General features: G+C 39.2%; 2 long non-coding RNA genes and 1 pseudogene across 2 annotated transcripts; 2 read left to right on the plus strand and 1 right to left on the minus strand.

Annotated features, from left to right (window-relative positions):
• On the minus strand, positions 4,115-5,461 carry LOC109719778 (annotated as a pseudogene).
• LOC109720620 lies at positions 5,916-9,152 on the plus strand. The gene is made up of 3 exons (XR_002219008.1): positions 5,916-8,138; positions 8,230-8,320; positions 9,115-9,152. It is a non-coding gene; the product is annotated as an uncharacterized LOC109720620 (long non-coding RNA).
• LOC109718845 lies at positions 9,230-12,067 on the plus strand. Its single transcript, XR_002218530.1, has 3 exons — positions 9,230-9,294; positions 9,515-9,799; positions 12,007-12,067. It is a non-coding gene; the product is annotated as an uncharacterized LOC109718845 (long non-coding RNA).

Consider the following 12,415-nt stretch of genomic DNA (forward strand, 5'->3'; position numbering starts at 1 on the left):
GCGTACACCCGTGGTCAGGGATCCCCCGGTGGGAGAGGAACATGCCGCATACACCCGCAGCCGAGATCCCCGATAGGGAGAGGAACATGCCACATGCACCCTAGCGCTCATTGTTCTTGCTCATTAACAAGCCTCGAAGTTCTTCCGGTGGGAGAGGAACACGCCACATGCACCCGCGGCCAAGAACTATCGAGCTTGTATGCTGCACTAGCAGCCGCTGCACTAGCAGCAGGGATTCCGGAATCCACTTTACATTACTCAAGGGTTGGTCTCACCCTATGTTATCGACCTATCTAGGTCCAAGCCTTTACTCAACCTAAGTTAATACATTAGGTTCAATGTCATTATCTTCTTAGCCTAGGTTCATTGACACTAGGTCCAACATTCTTTATCACCTAAGTTCATTTGACTCTAGGTTCTATATCATTACATTTACAACCTAGGTTTATTTGACTCTAGGTTCAATGCCACTCATGTTCTTGTTTTCCTAGTTGTCCACACCTAGGAATTATACTTGACATGCCACTCGTGAATAACCTATGTTCATCGACACTAGGTTCATTATTACTTTTGTTTAACCTATGTCCTTGACACTAGGTTCAATGCCACTCGATCTATAGGTGCATTTATGTCAACTTACACACATCCTTTACTTAGCATTCTTATCTTATCATTATGCATGCTTTCTACTTTATGTCATTTTAACATATTCTCACAATATGGATCATACATTTAGCTCATATGTTTACTTAACATACATCTCAACATGCCTTTAACATTTTACTCATGCTTCATCAAACATTTCTATAACATGTCACAAGCATTAGCTTAGTGTTCTTACATTATGTCAATATGCATACTTTTAGCATTTCCTATTATGACAACATGCATTTCTCAACATACATCTTATATGATCATTACTTGGCACATATTACATGCATTACTTAACATCTATCACATGCATTCATTTCTTAGCATCTTTATCATGGCATTGTATACATTTATTAGCATCATTATGGTGCATTCTTACTTAACATTCTTATTATGCATTCTTACTTAACATTCTTATCATGCATCAATAGTGAAACACACTACACTTTGGCATGAAGGCGACCTAGTCGCTTCGGTAAGCACAACCCACCTTTTAACGCGTTCCGATTGCTTGTCGTCACTTGCAATCGGCCTCCCGCGGCATCCGTGACCCGGTTCGGCTCGAACTCTTGCGCGACCACCCGAACGGCCACCAATCCGCGATCCGTCTGTTCGGGAGTTTATTCCCCGACATCGCGATGCTCCCGATCCATTTTCATGATTTTTGGAGGCTTATCCCGCGTGCTGCGGCTATCTGTACCAAAACAGATTGTTTCGTCAATAACTTCGCGTACACTCGTCGGATTGTCGAACCGAGCGCACCAACGCGTTCGTTATACCCCCAATTAGGTTTGTATAGGGTCAATTGAGATCAAACTCAACTATTTACAAAAACCCCTTTTTGGAGCCCTAAATGCAATTATAGCAAAATGCCCCATTTCATCTCATGAATCAAGCATAAACCATCTATTTAGCATGCTAAGATTCCATTAAAATCATCTTTAGAGTATAAGAACTTAACCCTAAAGATCTACCATTAAAGCTCCAAGAAGCTTACCTCAAGAAGCTTGCTCCAAGGTGAAGAAGAAGATGATGGAGGGAAGCTCTCCACTTGCTTCACCTTCTTTTCCTTTTCTTCTTCTTCTTTCTCTTCTTCTTCTTCTCTTCTCCTTTCCTTTCTAGAGAGAGAGAGGGAGAGTTTTGGTGTGGGAGAGTGAGAGAAATGAGGGAAAGAGAGAAAGGATCCTCTCTATACACTCTCATAAGTGCCATTTTGCACTTAAGCCCCTCCACAATGCTTCCCTCGCAACAGCCCAAACTGGGCATTTTCGGGGTTCTGGGACCGGTCCTTGCGGTGAGAGACCGGTCCCCGAAAGGCCAGAATTCCAGACTTAGCCAATTTTTCAGCATTTTCAGCCTTTATCCTTTTTCACTCCGTTTTCGCTCGTTTTCGCTCGTTTGACCTCCGTTTCTTTTCAAATCGAACCGAGACTCTCCAAACATATTTTCAAACATGTTTCATCATCTTTTCATCCACGCTAATGCCGGATTTAGTCAACGGTCCAACATAGTCTTTCGAGTTCCGTTCTCGCGCCCTATGCGCACCGAAGCACCCGAATGCTTCCGAACTTTGTCGGAATGATTCCAATGGCTTTCTAAGGTAACATACATCGTAACTTCACGAATTAGAAATTCGGTATATTACACGCGAGGTAGATCCTTACCTTTCCTGGTCACTGTGCTAGAGGAGTTCCCCCCTTCAGAGGTAGTTTTGAGATGTTACCATGTACATACAGATATGTTTTGTTGTACGCTCTGGATCGAGGTTGTACTTTGGATATTGTATGTATAGTGAGCTTATTATGTTTATATATGTATTTAGCTTTAGCAGCTCTGTACTCCTTTTGTAGCTATCTTCTGCTTACAGGTTCAGCTATCGCTTCATATACATAGGAAATTTCTTTGCATACGGCGGGTCTGTTGGCGAACCCGGAAAAACATAGTAATCCGAGGCGTGACACTGGACCTATTTGAAATAATGATAAAGCATAGGAAAGTAGTTGATATAATTTTTTATGCAGGGGTAATTGAGAAAACTGTTAAAGTGCAAAGAGACTTTTTATAATAGAGCCTAAAATAAAGAAATATACGGGTTCATGGAGGCCCTCAATTGTTCGCCAAGTTGAATAGGATTTTTATTTAATTAAATTTCTTAGATTATTTCTAGCAAATGAATTACTAGTGGAATTATTAAATTTAACTATAGTTTTAAGTTAAATAATTAGAATAATTCAATTTTAAAAGATTAAAAGTTAATAATATATTAATAAAATTGAGGAAGTTAGCTCAAAATAACCTAGAGTTAAAGGGGCCTCCATATAGTTTTTTCTTTATAAAATTAAAATCTATTTTGATAAGTATATTAAGAAGTTATGTACAAAAAAAATAATTTTTGAAAATTATCAGCTAGGTTTCAGACAACTCCAGAATTAAATAAAAGAAAACCTTCTACAAATAAAATTATTACTCTTTGATATGTAAAATTAACATATTTAAATAAAGTTGTAAAAATATTTGTATATAGTGCACATAATAATTTAATTTGTCACATTACCAGACTAGTTGTTAACAGTTTAGTGTAACCATAATTTAAATACAATTTATCTATTTAGTTTGTATAATTATAAAGAAGAAAAATTACCGTAGAGTAGGAGTTATTTCACTATATGCATTTAGGGGCTTTTTGATTATTTGGAAAAATATGAAAAAAAAATTTTAAGAAATTTTTTTTATCTGAAATGTCGTTTCTTTAGTTTTTCGTATGTTTGATTCTAAGGAAAATAACTTTTATGAAAAACTTTTTTTTCCATATATTATGAAAAAAAAAAACTAGTATTTATAATTTTCTAAAAAGAATTTAGGAAATGAAAATATTAGTTTTTCATGAAATACGAAAAAAAGATTTTAAAAAATTCTTGTTTTCTTTCAAACCAGAGAGGAAAATTGGAAAAGGAGTTCTTATGAAAAAAAATTTTCTTAAAAGGTTTTCTTTTTCACACTTTTTCGAGAAAACAAACAGGCAAACAGTTCTCTGGACATTGTCCTAATACTTTGCTTTTTTTGCATTTAGCCCCTCAAAACATTTTATTTTGTAAATAATACTATTAAAATTATAAATACAGAAATGGCCCTATATATATTGTGTATGTAGACGCGACAAGAAATATTTTAACTAAATATAGTGATTCATTCATCGTGTTTAGAATACGGTAATTCATTTAACGTGGTTAGTTAAATAACATAATGTATTTTAAAACTAGAATGTAAGCCTCTTTCTTTCCGGATCCATAGAAATATACTATTTGACAGTTCTATATGCTTACGTGACACAATTTCCTTTTTTACGAATAGAAAATTAGCTTTCAGATTTTTTTTTTTATCCTTCTTGGCTCCTTCCAAGAATCTTAGCTTCTTCCCAAGAAAAATTAGTTCTTTACATATTTTTTTTCATTCTCTTTGGCTCTTTTTCAAAAATTTTGGCTCCTTCCCAAGAAAAATTAGCTCTTTACAGATTTTTTCACTCTTTAGCTCTTTTTCAAAAATTTTGGCTCCTTCCCGAGATTGGACCTGAACCAAAATATTTGAGATTTTTTAAGCTATTCACGAGGTCCCCCAGCTGGACACAGGTGCTCTATGTTTCTCTTTCTTTCCTCCTCTCCCATGCTTTCTCTCTCCTTTCTCTTCTCTATTAGCCTCTCTCTCTCTCTCTCTCTCTCGCGCACGGCCCCGCCGACCACCTTGATGACGTGGACTCCGAAGGGGCGGAGCTCGAGGGCAGCGCGTCGGTGGCGGCGTAGGCCGCGGCCTTCGAGGCGCAATACGCGCCGGCCCACGGCGTGGCGACGCGGCCCACCACGCGCCTGCTCCGGCGCGCCACCATGTGCGGCGCCATGGCGCGCACGAGCCGCAGCTGCTCGAGCGAGTTCACCTCCCAGGCGTGGCGCACCGCGGCCCACCACGCCCCCACCCCGGCGTTGTTTGGTGGCAGCAGCGGCCACGGAGGCTGCGGCGGGGGCCGCGGGGGCGTCGAGGGCGGATATGTCCGCCGCCAAGGGGAGGGCGGCGTCAAGTGACTTGGGCGGTGGATGCTGCGGACAGCGCCGGCTTGGGGCAGCTTCAAGCGGTGTTGGGCGACGTCGGCGGCGGGCACGGCAGCGGAAGGCGCCGGCTTGGGGCGGCTCCGAGCGGCGACGGCGGTGGGACGCGGCTCGGGTGGCGTCGGCGGCGGACGCGGCAGCGGACGACGTCGGTCTTGAGGCGGCTTCAGGCGACGTCGGCGGCGGCACGGCAGCAGCAGACAAAATAAGGGGAAAAGAAGGCATTAGATAGATAATTGATAGTGGACATCAATATGCACTCCGTGACTATACAACATACTTATAATGTTTCATGTAAGAGATTAGTGAGTGACCAATAAATGTTGAGGTCATTTTATTCGGTACTTTGATGTTAAATACAGAGTCAAAAACTAATCTCAAAGAAGTCCTACCTCATTTGTTGTAGTTTAATTTTAAATAAATTTCTAATATAAATAATTTTTATTTTTTAATATTTTTTTGTTATTATTTATTAATTATTATTGTATATTTATTGTTTTTTTTTTTCCTGCAGCTGCCCGAGCGCGTTCACCTCCCAGACGTGGCGCACTGCAGCGAGGCTCAGCTCGGCGAGCGGGCCCGTGCACCCCACCCCAGCGTTGTTGGGTGGCAGCAGCGGCCACGGAGGCCGCGGCGGGGGCCGCGGGGGCGTCGAGGGCGGATATGTCTGCCGCCAAGGGGAGGGCCAGCGCGGGTGGAGAGCAAAATCTTATTTACCCTTAAAAAAAAAGAGAAAAAGAAAAAAAGTGAGGCCTAAATTATAACTTTACAATTTCTTATTTGTTTTTATTGTTTTTATTTATGATATTATGTTTTTTTTATTATTTTTTCTTAATAGGAAAGCTTAAAATATTTTTTTTATAATAAATAGTATTATTATCTAAGTGAATCTCTGAATTTTTTTTTCTACTTTAATTTTTGTTTTTTCTCGCAATTTTTCTAGAGCGTATGATCCATTTTTACTTTATTTAATCTTAATTTTTTTTAACCATAGTGTAAGAAAAAAAATACAATATCTATGTTTTTTTTTTTAAATAGAAATGATCACATGCTCCATAATTTTTTCTGGGCATATATTCTTCTTTTTAAACATCTTTTTGTTTACTTTTTTTAACTATAAATTTTTTTATTTTTTTTTTTCTATTTAATTGTTTCATTATAATTTTACTTAACTATGATATGATATAAAATTAATCGTTAATTTAATTGTTAACCGCAGCGAAGCGCGGGTTCTATACTAGTGCTATTTAAAGTACAGTAATTCATTCATCGTGTTTGGAATATGGTGATTCATTTAACGTGGTTAGTTAAATAAGATAATGTATTTTAAAACTAGAATGTAAGCCTCTTTCTTTCCGGATGCTATTTAAAATACGGTGAATGAATCATTGTATTCTAAATATGGTGAATCACCGTGTTAATTTAAAAACTTTATTTTTATTAAAAAGGATGATCACAGGCTTATATATCAAAGACGAGCGACAGTTGTTCTTGATGAAAAATTCAAAATTTTTCAATAATTATTATTTTTAATTCATTAATTATTTTATATTTTATTATTTAATTTATTATTTTTATTGCGAAGTGGGCGCGGACGTTCCACAATGGAACATTGCGCAACGTTCCTTTTCTTCTTCACCCCTGCTTTTATAGTGGACTCCACTGTCCATGGGTTTCTAGAACACATGACAGTGAGCCATCGTTATGTACTGTTCACAGAGATGAACATGTTAGAGGGAAAAAAAGAGAAAAGAATTTTTTATTTTTATTTTTATTTTATTTTATTTGATATCTTTATCGCTCGGTGTCGAAAGAAGCTCCGCCAACCTCTTCCGCGTTCGTGTCTGTAGGAGGAGGAATTTCGATCATACCTTGGGACGGTGTTTTCGGTTAATCCCACACAAAAGACCGAAATACGTCTTAGGGTAGTGCCTCGCACGCTTCTGGATCAATTGTTTGCTATTCTTCTTCCACAATTTTTTTTTAGAATTTAACGATCATCTGTAAGTTGATTTATTTAATTTTCATCACAATTTAGTTACATTTTAATTACAATCGAATTTTTCATTCCGATTTTCCTCAACAGTTCTTAGGAAATAGTTTGTTCTTAGGAAACAAAACATCATGTTCACAGGCGGCGCGGTTTGGCCTTGCTCTGCATTAGTCTCTTGCTTTGTATGGTTCATGAATGACATGGTAGACTAGTTTGGTAGAACCAATTTTTTTAGGGCTTTTTTGCATTTAGCCCCTCCTAAGAATTTTTATTTTCACAAATAGTCCTATAAAATTTATATTTACAAGATTGGCTCTATTTCTGCCAGGCAAGCACCACGCAAAGGCCACGTAAGCGTAGATGGTGATGTAGATTAAGTTGAACACGGTGAACCATTCACTGCGTTTTATTATTTTCCTACCATGGTATTAAATATTATTTAAGGTTAGGATTTAGGAATGACACGGTGAATTAACACCGTGTCCAACTTAACCAACACGGTGAATGATTCACCTTGTTTAATTAACAAAGACTGCCACGCACTAATAGCACTCGCGTGGCACTTGTGTGGCAGGAATATGGCCAATCTTATAAATACAAATTTTATAAGGTTATTTGTGAAAACAAAAAATTAGGGGCTAAATACAAAAAAAAAGTTTTTTTTTTTTATTACTGTCGTCCCTTGTGTAAGGATGTAAAGAGCCACCCGGCTCGACATAGCTACTGTAACATCCGTGCCGGGCCATGCCAAGCCGAGCTTTTGCAGCTCGTAGCCTGGCACGGCACGGCCCAGTACCTGTAGTCCTATTTAGTTAAAACTTATAGGCCTAACTAAGTCAAGCCATAGTCAGGTTTAGCCAAACCTAATTTATTAGGCCTGGGATATGCCTGCCCTTTTAGGCCTGGCAGACCCTTGGAGCCTTGGAGGATGGCCCCAACAGCACTTAATGTAGTATCCCTAGAGTTTAGCGGTTGGAGTGACTACAATATCTATGGCTGTCGACACATCTATAGAGTGTCGGGACGAGTTTGAGTCGTTTGGCGCGAAATTGACGTAAAAACGGACTTGGCGCAATGCGAGATTGGAGTTCTGCCACCGAAATCTGCAAATTGCAGGTTTTGAGTGTTCAGTACCGGTACCTGAGTGGAGTATCGGTACTGGAACTGGGTACCGATACTGCATCGAGCTAGTACCGTCACACTGTATTAAAACCCAACTGTCCAGCGCTCGAGTTTTAGCTGTTTAAGTGTTGGGTACCGGTACCTCAACCGAGTACCGGTACTCAATGCGACAGTTTGAGTTGGTAAAGAGGTTTTTGGTAATTTTGCAGCCATGTTTATCCCATTTATTCCCAACCGACCCAGCAGGATATACATGTTGGAGCTTAGAGAAACAGGTAGGCTTCTCCTCTCTCTCTCTAGCTTTTTCTCCCTAGTTCTATAGGAATTTGAGGATCGATCTCATTTTTATTATTCTTCTCTTTGGAGGATTGTTCACCTCGATTTGCTTCAGTTTGAGGCTGACCCGGTGTGGGGTTTCGTCTATCAACTTCTAGCCGGTGTTGGACGAGCATTTGAGGTGGGTTGATGTTATCCGAAACCTTCGGAGTACCTCCTAAGTATATGAAATTCCAGCATGTGTAGTTTATGTATAGCCATCCGTTTATAGTTCAAACTGTAGATTTGCATGTCATAGATGAAATCTAAGTTTTGGAGCATGCTTAGTTAAATTATGATCATTATTACCTGCTGAACTGGAATTTGACTTAGGAGAAAACTTATTAAATCTACATGTAGGATACCGAACTTCTAAAATTATGAAGTTAAAGTGGGATGTAATATGCGGATTTTAATATAAAAATAAATATAAATAAAAATAGTGTGAGATACTATTTTTATTGGACTTATAGATATAAAATATAAGTTGGAATGACCCGTGTTGAAATCGGAGCGAAAACAGAAGATTTAGAATTTTCTGTAAGAAACGGGGTAGATAAATTAGCAGAAAACACACAGTGTCAGAAAATTGTGAAAACTGGAGGATATGTCAGAATTATTTTTATGAGGCTAGATTTAAAGTTTCATACCATTCTGACACCCGTAGAGTGAGAATAAAATCCGACAGTCATCTGATAAAAATTACAGTTCGGTACAGCTTTCGGTGACCAAACGGGGTCGAAACTGAAAACTTAAGATATATTCTTACTCAGTACATTAAACCGAGCCTACCTGTCAAATTTGAGCGCAAACGGATGTTCAGAAGGGCTCCAATGACTCGAAACTGCTAAACTGCTACCCGAGGTGAATAGTGTAATAGTTGAGGGGCTGATTTGTAAAAAGGGATTTAACTCCTTTTCTTTTTCTCCTCCTCAGCCGAATGCACACACACACACGCCACACACGCACGCAAGGAGAAGGAGAAAGAGAAAGAGAACTCTCCCTTTCTCTCTCTAAATCTCTCCCAAAAAGAGAGAGTTTTGGTGGAGAAGGAAGCTTGGAGGAAAGTCATCTTCTTCATCTTCCTCATTGGCCATTGGAGAGCAAGCTTTGAAGGTAAGCTTCAAAACCCTTTAATGGTATCTCTTTGTAGTTTGGGTTTTAAGCTTCAAGAATGGATTTAGAGCTAATCTAGCATGCTAAAGAGATGATTGTTGCTTAAATCATGGATCAATTTAATGATTTCTTGCCTAGTTGTAAACCTAGGGTTCAAAATGCAATTTTTGGAAATATAAGGGTTTGATCTCAATTGACCCTCTGTAAACCTAATTGATAGGTCACTGAACGCGTTGGAAGCGACGGTTCGTCAATTCGTTGAGCGGGTGCGACGTTCCGGCTAAAACAAGTGTTGTAGGTTCGTGTTGACCCGGGGAACCGAGGCGGCTTCCATAAATTGTGGGATCGGATTCCTAGCATCATGACGAAGAACCGAAGACCCTTAATTTCCGGATCGCGAATCGGAGGTCGTAAGGTGGTTGCGCGTGGATTGGGTCGAGCCGTGCGGCGTGCGCCGCGGGAGGCCGATTGCAAGTGACGACGCGCAATCGGAACGCTATAAAAGGTGGGGGATGTCCATCCCGAAGCAACTGAGTTTCCTTTTATGTCTAAGTTCTATATTTTGATCATATTCCTATATGTTGATATATTGTGCATTATAGAATTAGTAGATGATTACATTTCCATTCCTTGCATGTTACCTAGATTGTGTAGCATTGTGGGCTTGACACTTGATCTTAGGTTGCATGAAGATTGGGTCTTGTGACAAGAATCCTATAGTGACAAGAATGATGATGAACTTGGACATGTAATTGGCCTAGACGAGTGGCATTTGGACTAGTGTAATAAAGACACTATAATATTAACGAGTGGCATCAAATCTAGTGTAGTGGAACACTATGGCATTTGAACCTAGGGATAGTAAGATTTTCGATTGTCATGTTGTACGACATATGCATTTGGCATTAGTGGCATTTGAGGCATTGATTATGCATTTGTATTGTGCAGCAGAGGCACATTGACCCTGGAATAGGTAATCCTCTGTGAGGATTGGATCATACTCACTAGTCTGTTTTGCTTGTCGTCGGTCGCTCACACGAGGCACGAGTCTCCGGAGTACTTCACTAGGAGCAGACGTAGTTGTCCGCAGACGATCTCGGTGTCGAGTGCAACTTCTCCTCACCTATAGATTGAGAGTGAGTCGAGGTCGTAACCCGGATTACCCAAGCATATTGGGTAAAGAATATGAATGGCATAGCAGATTTGCATTCATACCTTGACGTTACATTGAGACATAGTAGCATGCCGTAGAGACATCACTATGTAGTAGCTCATTTCCTTATTGTGTGAGAACATAGTACGCATGTTGGATACATCACTTATGTGGTAGCTCATTTTCTTATTGTTAAACATAGTAGCATGGTGTGCTAAAATTCGGAAACGACGAAAAAAATAGATCGACCAGAAAATGAATTTAATGCAGGAAACGAAAAGATAACGGAAAGAACCACCCGATATTTACCGTGGTTTCGAGCCAACGGCCTACGTACAAGGGCGAAAGACCGGAGCAATAATTCTATTAATAGTCGAAAAAGGACGGAGTAGCGAGATAGATCTCTAAAAGCCAAAATAATAGATCCGAAAGCCGCAAAGCAAACCCAAATATTGACTTCATCTCAACACCATCGTACGGACCAACATATGCCTGTCGCCTTAATTCACTTAGGCATGTGCATGAGCCGCGGCTCCTCCTGACGGAATCCGCACATGTGCAGTTAATTTAATTAGACTTGAGTGCTAATTAACAATGCGGCATCCAATTAGAGGCTTGCCTCTAATTAGAGCATGACGCACTAACGAATGAAATTAATAATGCAGTGCTCTTAATTTGGTCGGGCTAGCTTCTTTAATTTGGACCGTACATGTATATATAATACATGTCTCCTAATTAGAGGTCTAATCTTGAATCTCAATAGAATTATACTCCTAATTATAATCATTAGTAACCAAATTAATCTAAATAATATCTAACCGAATATAGATATAGGGATTTATCCTCAAATTTTATATAACTACATACGTCAAACCAAATATACTAAATGTGTAGATGAAATCATAATGTAGTAGCCTATTTTCTTATTGTAGATATAGTAGCATGTTGTGATACAATCATATGTATAGCTCATTTCTTTATTGTTGAGACATAGAGCATGTTGTGATGATACATCACTATTGTACTCATGTTCCTTATTGTTGAAACATAGTAGCATTGTAGAGAACACCACTATGTATAGCTCATTTCCTTAATTAGTGAACATAGTACATGGTTGTATGGATACATCACATATTAGTAGCCTCATTTTTCTTAATGTTGAGACATAGTAGCTGTTGTAGATACATCACTATGTAGTAGCTCATTTCCAAGCAGATTGGGTAAAGAATATGAATGGCATAGCAGATTTGCATTCATACCTTGAGTTGACATTGAGACATAGTAGCATGCGTAGAGACATCACTATGTAGTAGCTCATTTCTATTGTTGTTGAAGCATAGTATCATGATTAGTAGAATATCATTGCTATGTTCATGCATTCCATGATTACAAAGGCATAGTAGCATGTGTATATTTCATTACTATGTAGCAGCTCTTTTCATATCTACCTATCTATCTGTTGTTTATGCCTGCTTAGACCTAGTAGAAAGATCGGCGGAGTTGGCGGCCGAACCCACTGGGAATTATATTTTTATAGTTCTCACCCCACTTTGTTGCAGGGCATAGCGAGAGCGTACCGGCAGAGGACCGTGGTAAGGGCACAGCGCCCTAGTAGCTAGTAGCTTTCCTTATGCATTAGAGTACCCTCGTGTACATAGAGATGTAAATGTATTTGGAAGTTACTTATGTATTTGAAGAGCCATTTTGTATTATGAGAAGAATATGTATTCATTTGGGAAGATGAAAATGTAAATCAATATGAAAAATGAGGTTGAATGAATGTAATAGCTAGATGTATCTCTCTTTATTTCATTTGTATGTTACTTGTGATTCTTGCTCTTAATTGTATAGCACTAGTGGTGCTTCCGCGTATCATGTATGTTGAATGAATTTCTCCTGGGCAAATTCTTGTATATGATATTGTCGTTGAGCCTTGGGCGGACAGGGGAGGTGCTGTCCATTCGGCGT

This window comes from Ananas comosus, linkage group 1 (assembly GCF_001540865.1).
Source record: "Ananas comosus cultivar F153 linkage group 1, ASM154086v1, whole genome shotgun sequence".
Classification (NCBI taxonomy): domain Eukaryota; kingdom Viridiplantae; phylum Streptophyta; class Magnoliopsida; order Poales; family Bromeliaceae; genus Ananas; species Ananas comosus.